Source organism: Thunnus albacares, chromosome 6 (genome assembly GCF_914725855.1).
Source record: "Thunnus albacares chromosome 6, fThuAlb1.1, whole genome shotgun sequence".
NCBI classification, from domain to species: Eukaryota; Metazoa; Chordata; class Actinopteri; order Scombriformes; family Scombridae; genus Thunnus; species Thunnus albacares.
Window position 1 is genome coordinate 19833948 of NC_058111.1, and position 12117 is coordinate 19846064.

Consider the following 12117-nt stretch of genomic DNA (forward strand, 5'->3'; position numbering starts at 1 on the left):
GCTCTTAAAACAAACTGCATACTACTAGCCCAGCCCAGACCAAGTTAGCGACAAGATATTTGATTTAGGAGTTGATAGAGACTAAAACAGAGCTAAAAAAAGAGTCAATATTGTTTGCCATATCAACTTAAAGCATGGTAATAGGTTTAAATTGTGTTTACAGATTTTTTCTGCTGCCCCCAAGTGGCCAAAAAATCTGTTATTGTACATTTTAATAAGAAAATACTTTTAAAAGATAATATCAACAGACACAATCAAATGGCCATTTATTTCTCTGGTTCACTTGATATGTTACTGATAATGTGATTTGTGCTTTATTTCGACTGATTTGGATATGATATATGAATGCAATGAAGTTGTATTCATGCCCTTGTAACAACAGGTATTTCTATGTATCGTCAGTATTTCTTTTTCAAAATGCTGATGAAATGTTGCAGTCTATTGAGCAGACCATAGGACAAACAGTGTGTGTATGTGCATGTGGTTTGTGTTATGAGAGTGTGTGTATAGACATACCGCTGCCATCTGTGTCTCATTATTGCCTAGCCACCTTTCAAATCAAAGAGTGACTCCCATCTGGCTTGCTGACTGTCAGACACTTTATCACATATAGAAACATAATCTACAGCCAGACGCTCACTGAATTCAATGGATAGATGTGCATTTTATCATGTTATGTAACTTCACACACACACACACACAAACACAACTATTCTTATAGATTAAAAAGTCTAACTGAGCTGTAGACAAACGAATATGTATAAATCAGATGTATACTACAACTACAAATAGTACTGTATGTTACCAACTTTCTCTGCCTAAACACTCACCAACCTAACTAGAGATAAATATATATTACTAAATTAATTAGATTTGGTCTGGGCAATCTAATAGGATGGTAAATAAATGCACCAAAAACATCAAGTCAGCAGTTTTCTTTATTAAAACTTTTGTCATGATCTCTTCAGATTAATGTTTTTTATTGTTGATAAATCCACTTTATGTGGGATTTTCTCAAATAATTGTGACAGGAAATGTTCAATTAATGACGTCTTCAGTGGCATCTTGGTTAATCAGGAAGAAAATTGTGTGACTGTAGACGAATCAAAATTTGTAACACCTGATGCCAGAAATCTTTTCAGGCTCTTTCTTTTCTTTTCTTTTTTTTTGCTGATTACATTGGAAAATGAAAGTATACAGTTCTACAGCCAGCATGAGAAGATTAAAGCTGCAAAGACAAGATCAGACTTGTGCCACGTAACAACTAAAAAACATTTTCTGCAGACGGTGTTTACTCAGCTTGTAAAATGTCCTAATCTTTAGAATGACTGAACCGGTGAGTCATTTTGCAATGGAAAAGATACACACACACACACACACACACACACACACACATACACACTCATGCACACACACATACACAAACACAGCTGTCCTATCAAAAGCAACCAAGCACATTGACTCTCAGACTGTGTGTCTCTATCTTTGTTCTATTCTCTAACAAATATGCACACACACACTTTCAGTGAGTAGTCATTGCTGTAAATCTTGTGGTCATTCTCTGACACTGGGTTCACCTTAAGGACAGTGGAGTACAAACACATACACGCACACACACACACACACACACACACACTCAATTGTTACATTATTCTTGTTGTAGTTCAGTAATTTGTCTGCAGTCTTTCATAACCTCTCAAGAGTAAATCATATAAAAACTATCAAATCTGTATTCAATTGTAATTTTTTTTCTCAAGTTAAAAATCTAACCAAAAACCAGTATGTTGCAGAATTAGGAGCTATTCCACTAACATAGCCCTATCAGATACAAAGCAATTTACTCAGTGCTTGATATTGTGGTAAATTTGAACTATTTTAACTATTTTAAACGAAGGAAAAGCTTTTCATTGCATTTTAATAGATGACATGGTGAAACATCACCAGATAAAATGTTGATATTGGACAATTTTGCAAAACCCTAGCCCTAATTTTGAGCATTTAACCAAATGTTTCCATGTAAAATATCTACACATGGCAGCTACAGTAAGGTTAAAGAATTGTTAAGATTAGGCAACAAAAATGACTTTAATGATTGTGTTTTTTAAATAAAAGGCATAATTGTCAATCTGAGAAAAGATGCTAGCTCTGGTTTCTAGCAAGGAAGTCAGACGAATTACAAACTCATGATGTGCCTCACTACATGAGTGACCACAGACTACATCCTGTGCTGGCACTGATCATAAATTACATGCTGCAGGATCGTTGAGAACATAATTCTTAAGATGACTAACTGAACAACACAGACACTATTGCTGCAACATGCAGCTGAAGTTGGCAGTAAATTCGAATAATAAATTGTGAATCTGACCATGTTATGACTTCTGTTTTACCAACAAGTCTGATCATCTCAACTCCTTTGCTTGCACATTGTGTGTGTAGATGCACCTAACTGTACATCATGTTCTAATTGTGAAAACTAAGTGCACAGACTTACTGACTGCAACTTACTTCTCTGTTAGAGTGACAGTGACCTGTGAAGGTAAAAGTGAAGTGCCAGTTTGCCAAGAAAAATTAAGACCCAGAGAGCCAAGTTTACATCATTGTTTTCCTCTGCCCTTCTCACACCATATATAGACATCTTTTTGCCTGAGTGGTGCAGCTATTCACTAAAAACATTTTCATGTGTGTGTTTATGTGTCAGAGACCAACAGAAAGAAAGGCAAAGACATCATACGGATGTCATTCTGGTGCACAGAATTCTTGCACCAGACCTCTTGTACTCTAAAAATAGCCATATTTCAGTGGAGGAGTCAAGAAAAGTCCTACATATTTTTAAATATATATATATATATATATATATATATTTTTTTTTTTTTTTTTTTTTTTTTTTCACTGCACACATTACTTGACAAGAATTTATGTAACAGTTTAAGTCCTCTGCTTATTGTTTTGGCTTCAAAGTACAGAAAGCTTTTCAGCTGGAAGTTTCTCCTGTGATATTTTCCAAAAAATCTGGCAGACAGAGAAGTAAATTATAATATGTGTCTTAATTCTGTACAAGGACTCTTGGGTAACATCTTGTTTATCTAACAGATTAGTGTGTCAGGTCAGACTGCTCTCAGATCGTGAAAAAAACATTTTACTGCAACAATCTGATTGTGGAAATTGTTTGTATCATCCTTCATTGTCTGTGTTTATCATTCGTTGATCCCTTTGTCCTTTTCTTTCCTGGCCTGACCCCAAATGCTCGCTTAAAGGGAAATTCCGGTATTTCTCAACCTGGAATCTATTTTCCCATTTTTTGTGTTTAAGTGACTTATGGGGACAAAATTTTTTGGAATTGGTCCAGTATTGAGCAAGAGCACCTCAGCCGGCAGTCATTAAACGGGCCACAATGTAATCTTTTGGGGCAACTACACCCATCAAAATACGTCCATTAAAAGTGGTTGTTTTTGCTACTGACAGGCTCAGATTATTATTATAGGTGTCTGACAACAAAAGTAAAAACAGGAACTAGCCGCCTGTTGCAGCATTATGAAAGAGGACCCCGTTTCACAGCTGCCAGCCAAAGCACTTTCGCTCAATACTGAAACAATTCCAAAAATGTTTGTTGCCATTAGCCAGGTAGACCCAAAAAGATGAGAAAATAGGGTCCAGGTTGAAAAATACTGGATATACTTTTCCTTTAAATGTACTGCCAAAGAGGCAAATGACCTGGATTGATACAGTATGTGCTATCGCTGATATGTGGTACACACTAAAAAAAATGATAAAATAGTACCCAAAAGTGGTTCTATGTCTTGTAATCATAGGGGAACCTTTTTTGGTGCTACATAGCACCTTTGTCAAATGGTGCTACAAAGAACTATTAGAGGTACCATATCAATGGCCAAAGCGCAAAACCTCCTATCTGCAGAATTTTCTGATTGGTGGATTTCACTTTGGACGATGAGAACAAGGAAAGCTGCTCATATTCAGTCTGTCTGCAAAATAATCCCGCCCTTCGTTGTGACAGAAAAGTCACCTGGCGAAAACCTCCTATCAGGTTCGCTGGGAACATGTTAAGGCACAAAACCTCCTATCTGCATCAGCACCAGACTGAGCTGAATTCTGACCCTAGTACACTACAATATAGTAACAATTACATTTACTACACTGGCCCATCTTTTTACCAAACAAATTTAATTTTATTTTTAATTTAGTTTTAATCATTAACTTATTTTAGAGCATCGTTTTGTAGAACCTCTTCCAACTTGCACCAATTGCAAAAGCTCCTATCTGCAAAATGATCCAGGAAAAGTGGGGAAAAATCTCCTATCTGCACTTTGCGAGGCACTAATACCTAGTCAGTATTGTTAATACATAATATATTATGGGGTATTACTCGAAAAATGGGTAAAATGAGTAAAGGGGGGTGTTAGTCAAAAAATGGGTAAAGTGAGTAAGGGGGGGATGTTACTCGAAAAAATGGGTAAAATGATAAGAGTGTCCGATTTTCCTGAAAACTGAATAAAATGAATATGGGGTATGTGTTAATCAAGCCATGGGTAAAATTAGTGAGATTTGGTGTTAAATGGGTAAAACGAGTAAGGTGGGGTGTTACTTGAAAAATGGGTCAAATGAAAAGAGCTTCCGATTTTCCCGAAAACTTGATAAAATGAACATGGGGTGGGTGTTAATCAAGAAATGGGTAAAACTGGTAAGATTGGGTCTTTGTCAAAAATGGGTAAAATGAGTAAAGGGGGAGTGTTACTTGAAAAATGAGTAAAGTGAGTTAGGGGGGGTGTTACTCGAGAAATGGCTAAATGAAAAGTGTGTTCGATTTTCCCGAGAACTTGATAAAATGAACATGGGATGGGTGTTAATTGTGTAATGGGTAAAATTACTAAGATTGGATGTTAGTTGAAAAATGGGTAAAATGAGTAGGGGGGAGTGTTACTCGAAAAATGGGTAAAATGATGGGTGCAGTGCCATGACAATTAATCAAGCCAGCAGGGTGTAAGTAGTAGCAACTTACGTTGTTTTCTTACTGAGGTGGTCAAAAAGAGTCTGGATCAAAAGAGTTTGTAGTTTTGTTTTACTTGCACTCTTCAGATCAGGATTTCTTCTTTCTACGGCCATCCTCAGCATTACTGGAATCACTAAAGAGGTATCTGGACTGGACTGTGCTTGGCTGGAGTGATCGCTGCTTATTGGAGGGGGCTCTCTACAGAGGAAAAATGGGAAGAAGAAAGTGCTTTGTGTTTTTTTCCTTGTAGCAGATGAAGTGCCCTGGTTTTTCTTGGATATCTGTGCCTTTGCAACCTTGAATGTAGGCCATCACATTGTTGTACTTTAATGCCAAGAGATATCTTGGATGTTGCCATATTTGGGTAATGTGAAGATTGTGATCCTCTGGTCAGGGTCAACAGTAACAAGATATAAAAAGTTCTTGTTCTTCTCCTTTCTGACATTGGTCATGTTAAATGCTCAACTACTTTTTCCTTTAATTTCTTACTGGTGTCACCTCTCCCAGTAAATAATACATTTCAGTAAAAAAAAAAAAAAAATTACAAAATATGAATTAATTGTCATATATTAATGTAAATTGTAATAATTTCATTAACTAATGTGACAATTAAATGTAACAAAAGTTAAAAAAAAAATTAGAGTAAAAGCAAAAGATTTGTCTTTTGGAAGCAGTGATTATGATTATTTAAAATATTAAAAAAAAAAAAAAAACCTGAATCACATGAAGAATAATGTGTTATATAAGATGTTGGGATATTCCTTGTATGTGTCTTTGGCACTGTTAGCTCTACATGTGTTTGCCCGCATGCATTCATCTGTGTGTGTTTGAGGATCCCTCATCTCCCGAAAGACAGCCGTGCCTGGCAGGACTACAGATGGAGTGTCTGGGATAGCCTGAAGTGCTTACACCCAAAACACACACACACACACACAGACTATGTATCACTTGCTTATACAATGCTTTGTAAAGCTCATATGGAGAAAAAAGAGAGAGAAACTCAAATTAAGGGTACACAAATGCATGTTTAGTCTATTAAACACAGCCAGAACTGTTTATTGTCATTAGTTTTTGCCATTCTGACAAAGAAATAGGCAAAAGGAAGAAAGTGAGAGAGGGAGGAGTGTCTGATCAGTATCAGTAGATTCCTTTTGACATTGATAAGCAAAGAAAGAAAGCAAGCAAAGATTTATTCTCCACCACAACTGCAGTCTGAAGAATTCAATGTCATGAATTAGTACAAATAATTAATTCAGTGCATCCTCTAAAGTTATTAGATTAATATCTACAGTAGTGTTATTTTTAAAGAGAGGCAACAGTCCATTAAGATAAAATGAAACTTTCATGATCCATCATATGAAGATCTCATCTTTCCAGCTGCAGAGACCCTGAAGTACATTCAGTGTCATTTTATTACATGTTAGTTTGAACGTCACTGACCTGAAATCATACACCAGATGATGAACATGCTAATTATTGGCAAAAGGCTAAAGCAAAGTGTGTTGTCAAATCTTCCAATCATCAACATCATTAGCTCATTTTCCAAAATCACTGACAAGTCTTAGAGAATATTATGCTTTCAGGGCATGTTCACCAGTTTACTGTCAATCACAGCTGTCGATCAATACCCACATGGCAGACAAGGGGCCAGAATTTAGTGATTGACACTGTAATGACTTGTTGAAAAAAGGATTGGCTTTCTATTTCTAAAAAGAAGTTGACACTTTTTGAATTGAAGTCAAGTGGAGCCAGGGATGTTTTTGAGTCAGCATCTAGCGGCCGTTGGTGGCATTGCACTTTAAGGGACTCTGCATTGGCTTCACCCTCAAGCAATGACGATGTAGCTGGTGCTTGGTTATAACAAAATTCAAAGTACACAATTTCTTTATCAGAAAATCGGTTTTGGAGCTGTAAATGTATTTTAATGTTGGATTAAGATGTAATACTGATGTTAAAGAGTATTACATTATTATCATCATTCCTCTAACCTCTGAATAAAACAGCCTGGGATCATTATTCAGTCAGAATAAGCTGAATGAAGATGAAGCCACATTATCATTAATTCACATTAAGTTGGGGTCAGGATGAAGTCTTGTCATCTCACATTCACTGGTAGATATGAAAACCAACTCTTCATTCATCATTCATTAATTTATAGTAAAAGCCTTCAGACCAATTATATAAATGTATCCCTAATAGTGTTACAATTATTATCATTAAGCATCCACCATTCTGAATCGTTAATACTGTACAGTGTTGAATCCATTGAATTGAGACGGTCAAATAATCTTTTTTTTGTAATGATCTTTTGACAAGTAGACTCAATAAGGCTAGAATATCTGTTCATAAACATTAACTAAAATGAGCACCAATGAAGTGTCTGAAAGTAAGAAAACATCATTTTCAGTGGCTGTAACATTGCAAACACATAAATGACATTAACATTTAAATCCCTTGTGCTTGTAAGAGCATATCTTTAAAGGTAAGTTAAGTATATTGACCTTGGTGACATTCAGAAGTATTATAGCATTGACACAATTTCACTCAAACATGGAAGGTGGCGAGCACCCATAAGCAAACCTGAGGGGGCAGACAACAATCTCACATTCTTATTATTTTAATGAAGTTATATTACAGAGGATTCAATGTACTGTTTGAGTCATAGTCAGTAGAAAGGTCCAACTTTACAAAATTCCCTTTAAAGGCAAATAAATTTGATTCATGACAGGATTTAAATTGTACAAAGAAAGGTATACCTAAAATAAAAGATATAGAAGGAAAAAAAACATATTACTTAAGTCTAAAATCAAATCTAAAGCTAAACCCCGACACTTTTATTAACTAATAAATATAAGCATGTACAGTATTTTGTGTTATTTGAGTGCAAATGACCGAGCTGTACAGTATTTGTGACGAGGCATACAGTTTACCCCAGTTGAGGGTAAAGAGAGAAATCTGTTGGTAGCCATGCATGTCAAGTGAGGTACACATACTGCTGAGACTCTATAATGCTACAGTGGCAGCACGTTAACACATAACATTAAGTTGTGTTCCTGGTGTCCTTGTAGTTCATCTGCTCGGTGCTGTAGACCTTTACAGTCAATCCAAAGTTTGCACACAGAACCATTTTTCTTTTTTTTCTTTTATTTCTCTGTTGCAGACAACCAAATTTTGTCTGATGTCTGTGTGTGTCCGTTTAATGGTCTCTAAGTGTGTGTACATTTTGGCTTTAGATGTCACAGTGTTGCCTCTGATTAACCACAGCTTACTTTCATATAAGTACATGCATCATCCAGTCCTCAACATGTCATGACATTTGAAACATGGTCTCATGAATAAACAAAATAGTTAATTTAATGGTTGAAAAAAAAACAAATATTGCCTTACAGCTTGTGTTTCAGTCAGTCCCTCACTGTCCATATAAGAATGATTAATAACTCATATGCTGGATTCAGCTATCCAACACTTTGTTTTACTATGTTACTTTGCCAGATAGAGATATGTTTATAGATTAATCTCTCTTAAGTGGTGAAACTCCTGTTATTCTCTTCAAAGTGATCAAAGTAGCTCAGCAGATATCTAACTCAGTGCCACCCTGGATATCATACGGAAAGGGAGGGGGTCTTTAAACTGTTCATTATCATTAGGGTTGTTGAATGAGAGTGTGATGCAACCAAACATAACCTTTGTAGGACATTTTCCATCATAGGATGTTGTTACTTTTCCCCATTTATCTGTCTTCTCATCCTGCAAAGATCCTCCAGTCATGTCATCACACAGTTTGGTCTCAACAGGTGAGAGTCATTCTTGATGCCAACCTATTCTGTGTTCTGTAGAACGTGGTCAACTCGACACGTGCGTCTTCATGTACACTTTTTAAAAATTATAATCCAGATAAGTGGATCGGAACCAGTCCAGTGTCCCAGTGTAGTCCCTCAGTTTATTTTGTGGAGGACAGGCCAGTTTTACTGTAACTTCTCCAAGCTGCTGTAACCAGTGCTTCTATTTTACGGAGAGTGATGACGAGGATCTGTATGGAGGCAGAAAACATGCAGGAAAAAAAAAAGAGATTCAGTACATTGTTGCACATTCAGCAAAAAAATTCAAGGATAGGTTAACCATTTGTGAAAGAGGTTTCACTTGCTTTAATCGTGTGTGTGTGTGTGTGTGTGTGTGTGTGTGTGTGTGTGTGTGTACAGAGGGGTTTTACAATGTGGACTTCACGGTCTGGTGCCTCACTCACATGCATGAAAGGATGGATGTAGGAGACAACAGAGGAAGAGATGAAAGGAAAATAGCAGAAGGCAAAACATGACAGAAAAGACTGATAGACCACTGCATATATTGGATTATGCGCTGCAAACTGAACTTTTTAAATAATAATAATTGGATTAGATTTATCCTGCACATGATAAAAAAGAGCTAATGATGGATATATTCCTCAAAGGAGACTTAGATAAACTGCTTAGTGTGGAAAACTTGACTTGTGGTGACCCAGCAAACCGATAAGCTGTTAGACAAACGCAGAATTGATGTGTTTGGGGTCAGGCTGTGAGAGGAGCAGAGATGAACTCTCCGTTGCTCAGATCCTCTGTCAGTTCATTTGTCTTGTTATACTGCCATCTTGGGTTCATATCCAGTCTGGATTTAAAGTGCTGCGTGGGAGCCTAGGCATGCAATCTCTTTGTTTAACTTTTTTTTTAAAACTCCCTAAAAGATTCATCATGCAATTCCCAAATTGAAGCACATTTTCAACACGTATTGCATTTACAGTACATTGTTCATTTATTTATATGCTAAACTATATATACACATCATGAAAATAAAACATGGGGAAAAGTGTATTTTGACATTTCTGCCACAAAATTTAAGAATAATTGTCTCATGCATTTCATGCAACAAAAAAAAAAAAAAGAAAAGAAAACTTCTGCAGGGGACGATGATCTCTTAGATGAACTAAAATTAGGTCTTTGAGTAGAGAGGCCCTAGGTGACTAATGCTTGCTGCAGCCTGGCTCATCCTTCTCAATGAGTGATGTTACAGTACTGCTAGTAAGCAGTTTTGGGGGGGTTTTGGAAAGAAGAAAAGACAGACAAAAAAGAAAAGTGAATAAGGATAATGCACAGTAGATACTCTTCCTGAAAGTATGCTGTAAAGTTCAAAACCCAAAGTATGCAATTACTCCAATATGCTATATTTTTGCAGTAATTGCATATTTTGTTGAGACCCTACTCAATGACAAAACAAGTGTGAGAAATCTTTATTACCATCAACAGCTTGGTTTAGAAAATGGTTTAACTCACATTATTTCTCACCTTCTGCCTGGGTGGTTGTGTTGCTGCAAGTGTCTGGAGTCGGAGAGCAGGACTGTTCGGAGATGTTATTCATCACTCCGTGTGACTGTACAGGTCTTTTCAGCAGTAGAGATGATGGAGGGATTTAAAGAAACCCCTGACTGCCTTAAAGACAGGTGCTGTAGATTGTCTTGTCCACAGTAACACATGATAGAATTTCTGCTTTCTCCTTTGTGCAGTCCATTGGGTTTGGGGTGTATAAACACGCTGAGGATATCTAATTGGCTGATAGGTCCATGCTTCCACAGAAACTGGCTGCTGATTGGACAGTGAGGGAGTTGAATGAGACACAAACCGTAGGTGGTGGTGAACAGTGACACCTGAGCCTGGACTGACCAAACAAAGACCACAAACACACCCTGGAGCATAATTATTGTGAATATACATTGTATGTATTTGTAGGTGAGGAGGACTAAGATTAAATTCTGTCATGGGCTTTAGTTAGAGTGTGTAGATTTCTGTCTGGTGGCTCAGAGGGCTACAGCAAATGTCCTGTAATCACAATTATGGGTATGAGATTAGTTCATTTTCTGTGAATAATCCATGTGAAATTATTTAACAGTTTGCATATAATGAATCAGAGATGACGCAGTGCATATTTTCTATCAAATATCTGGTTTTCAGTGTATTTTTTTTCTAATTTGTGTTTTTAATCCCAATATGTAAGCACTGTGACTGCAACAAATGTAAGAAAGCTGGTATATGGATTGGTATAGTTTGGTGTTCTCAGATGTCGTTTAAAGAAATACCTTGGTAGAATTTTTTATTTTTTTTAAATTTCCAGATCCAAGTAGTTTCAAGCATTTCCTTGTATTGATTTAAGGAGTGATAACACTTCATTGGGCAGAAAAAGTGGGGAAAAGGAGATTTTTTTTTTCTGACTTTAAAAAAAATCTTCCATTTACATAAAGCAATTAAAATTAGTTGACATTAATTACTCTCACTCTCTTTCCACTGCTTCACTCCTGCACCCTTTACTTTTCCTTCTTCATTGATTTTTTTTCTCTTTTTATGTGTCCTTTCTTCTCATTTCCACTCTTTTAAGGTCCTTCTCACATCTACAGTACTTAACTAACTCATTCTGACATGAGAGGATGATGATAATTACTATTAATACTATTCTTTCCATCAAACATCTCCGTCCTTATGCCACCGCTTTCCTCCCCTCTCTTCCTCTGACCCCTCTAAACCTGTCGTCTCTTCTCTCATTTCCTCAAAAATATTCTTATCTAATGTCTCTTTCTTTGTCAGTTGGGTTAAGTGCACTAATGGCAAGAATGAGAATGAGCATTTCCTTCCTCATTATCTTTCCCGTATCCTCCTCCTCCCCCTCCTCTTCCTCCTTTTTCCTCTCATGTGTCACTCATCATCACTTTTTATTTCTGGTGACTAATGTTACATATTCTTCTCAGCTCATTTCTCCTTCTGTCTGCTCCTTTAAGATCTATCTTTGTCTTTGACGGCCAAAGTTAGTTCTATTCTGTCAGCAGTATCATCTTATTATAAAGTCAACCACACAGATCAAATCCTCTCTGACTGCTCTAATAGTCACCAGGGAGATGCTTCCCTCTGGGATATCGAGCAAGTGAGGGAAAAAGGGAAAACGGATAGGAAGCTCAGGCCGGAAGAACAAGAAGCACATTACAGTTCATTACTCTGCAGAGGACTGACAGGACGACGACGCAGCTCACACAGGCTGGAGCTCAAGAGATACAAATGCATACAGTATGTAGAAACACATACATGTGCACTTGG

General features: G+C 36.8%; 1 long non-coding RNA gene across 1 annotated transcript; it reads right to left on the bottom strand.

Moving 5' to 3' along the window:
- Positions 1-6039: 6039 nt before the first annotated feature.
- On the bottom strand, positions 6040-12117 carry LOC122984741. The gene is made up of 2 exons (XR_006403970.1): positions 10324-12117; positions 6040-9038 (listed from the first exon to the last, which is right to left on the bottom strand). It is a non-coding gene; the product is annotated as an uncharacterized LOC122984741 (long non-coding RNA).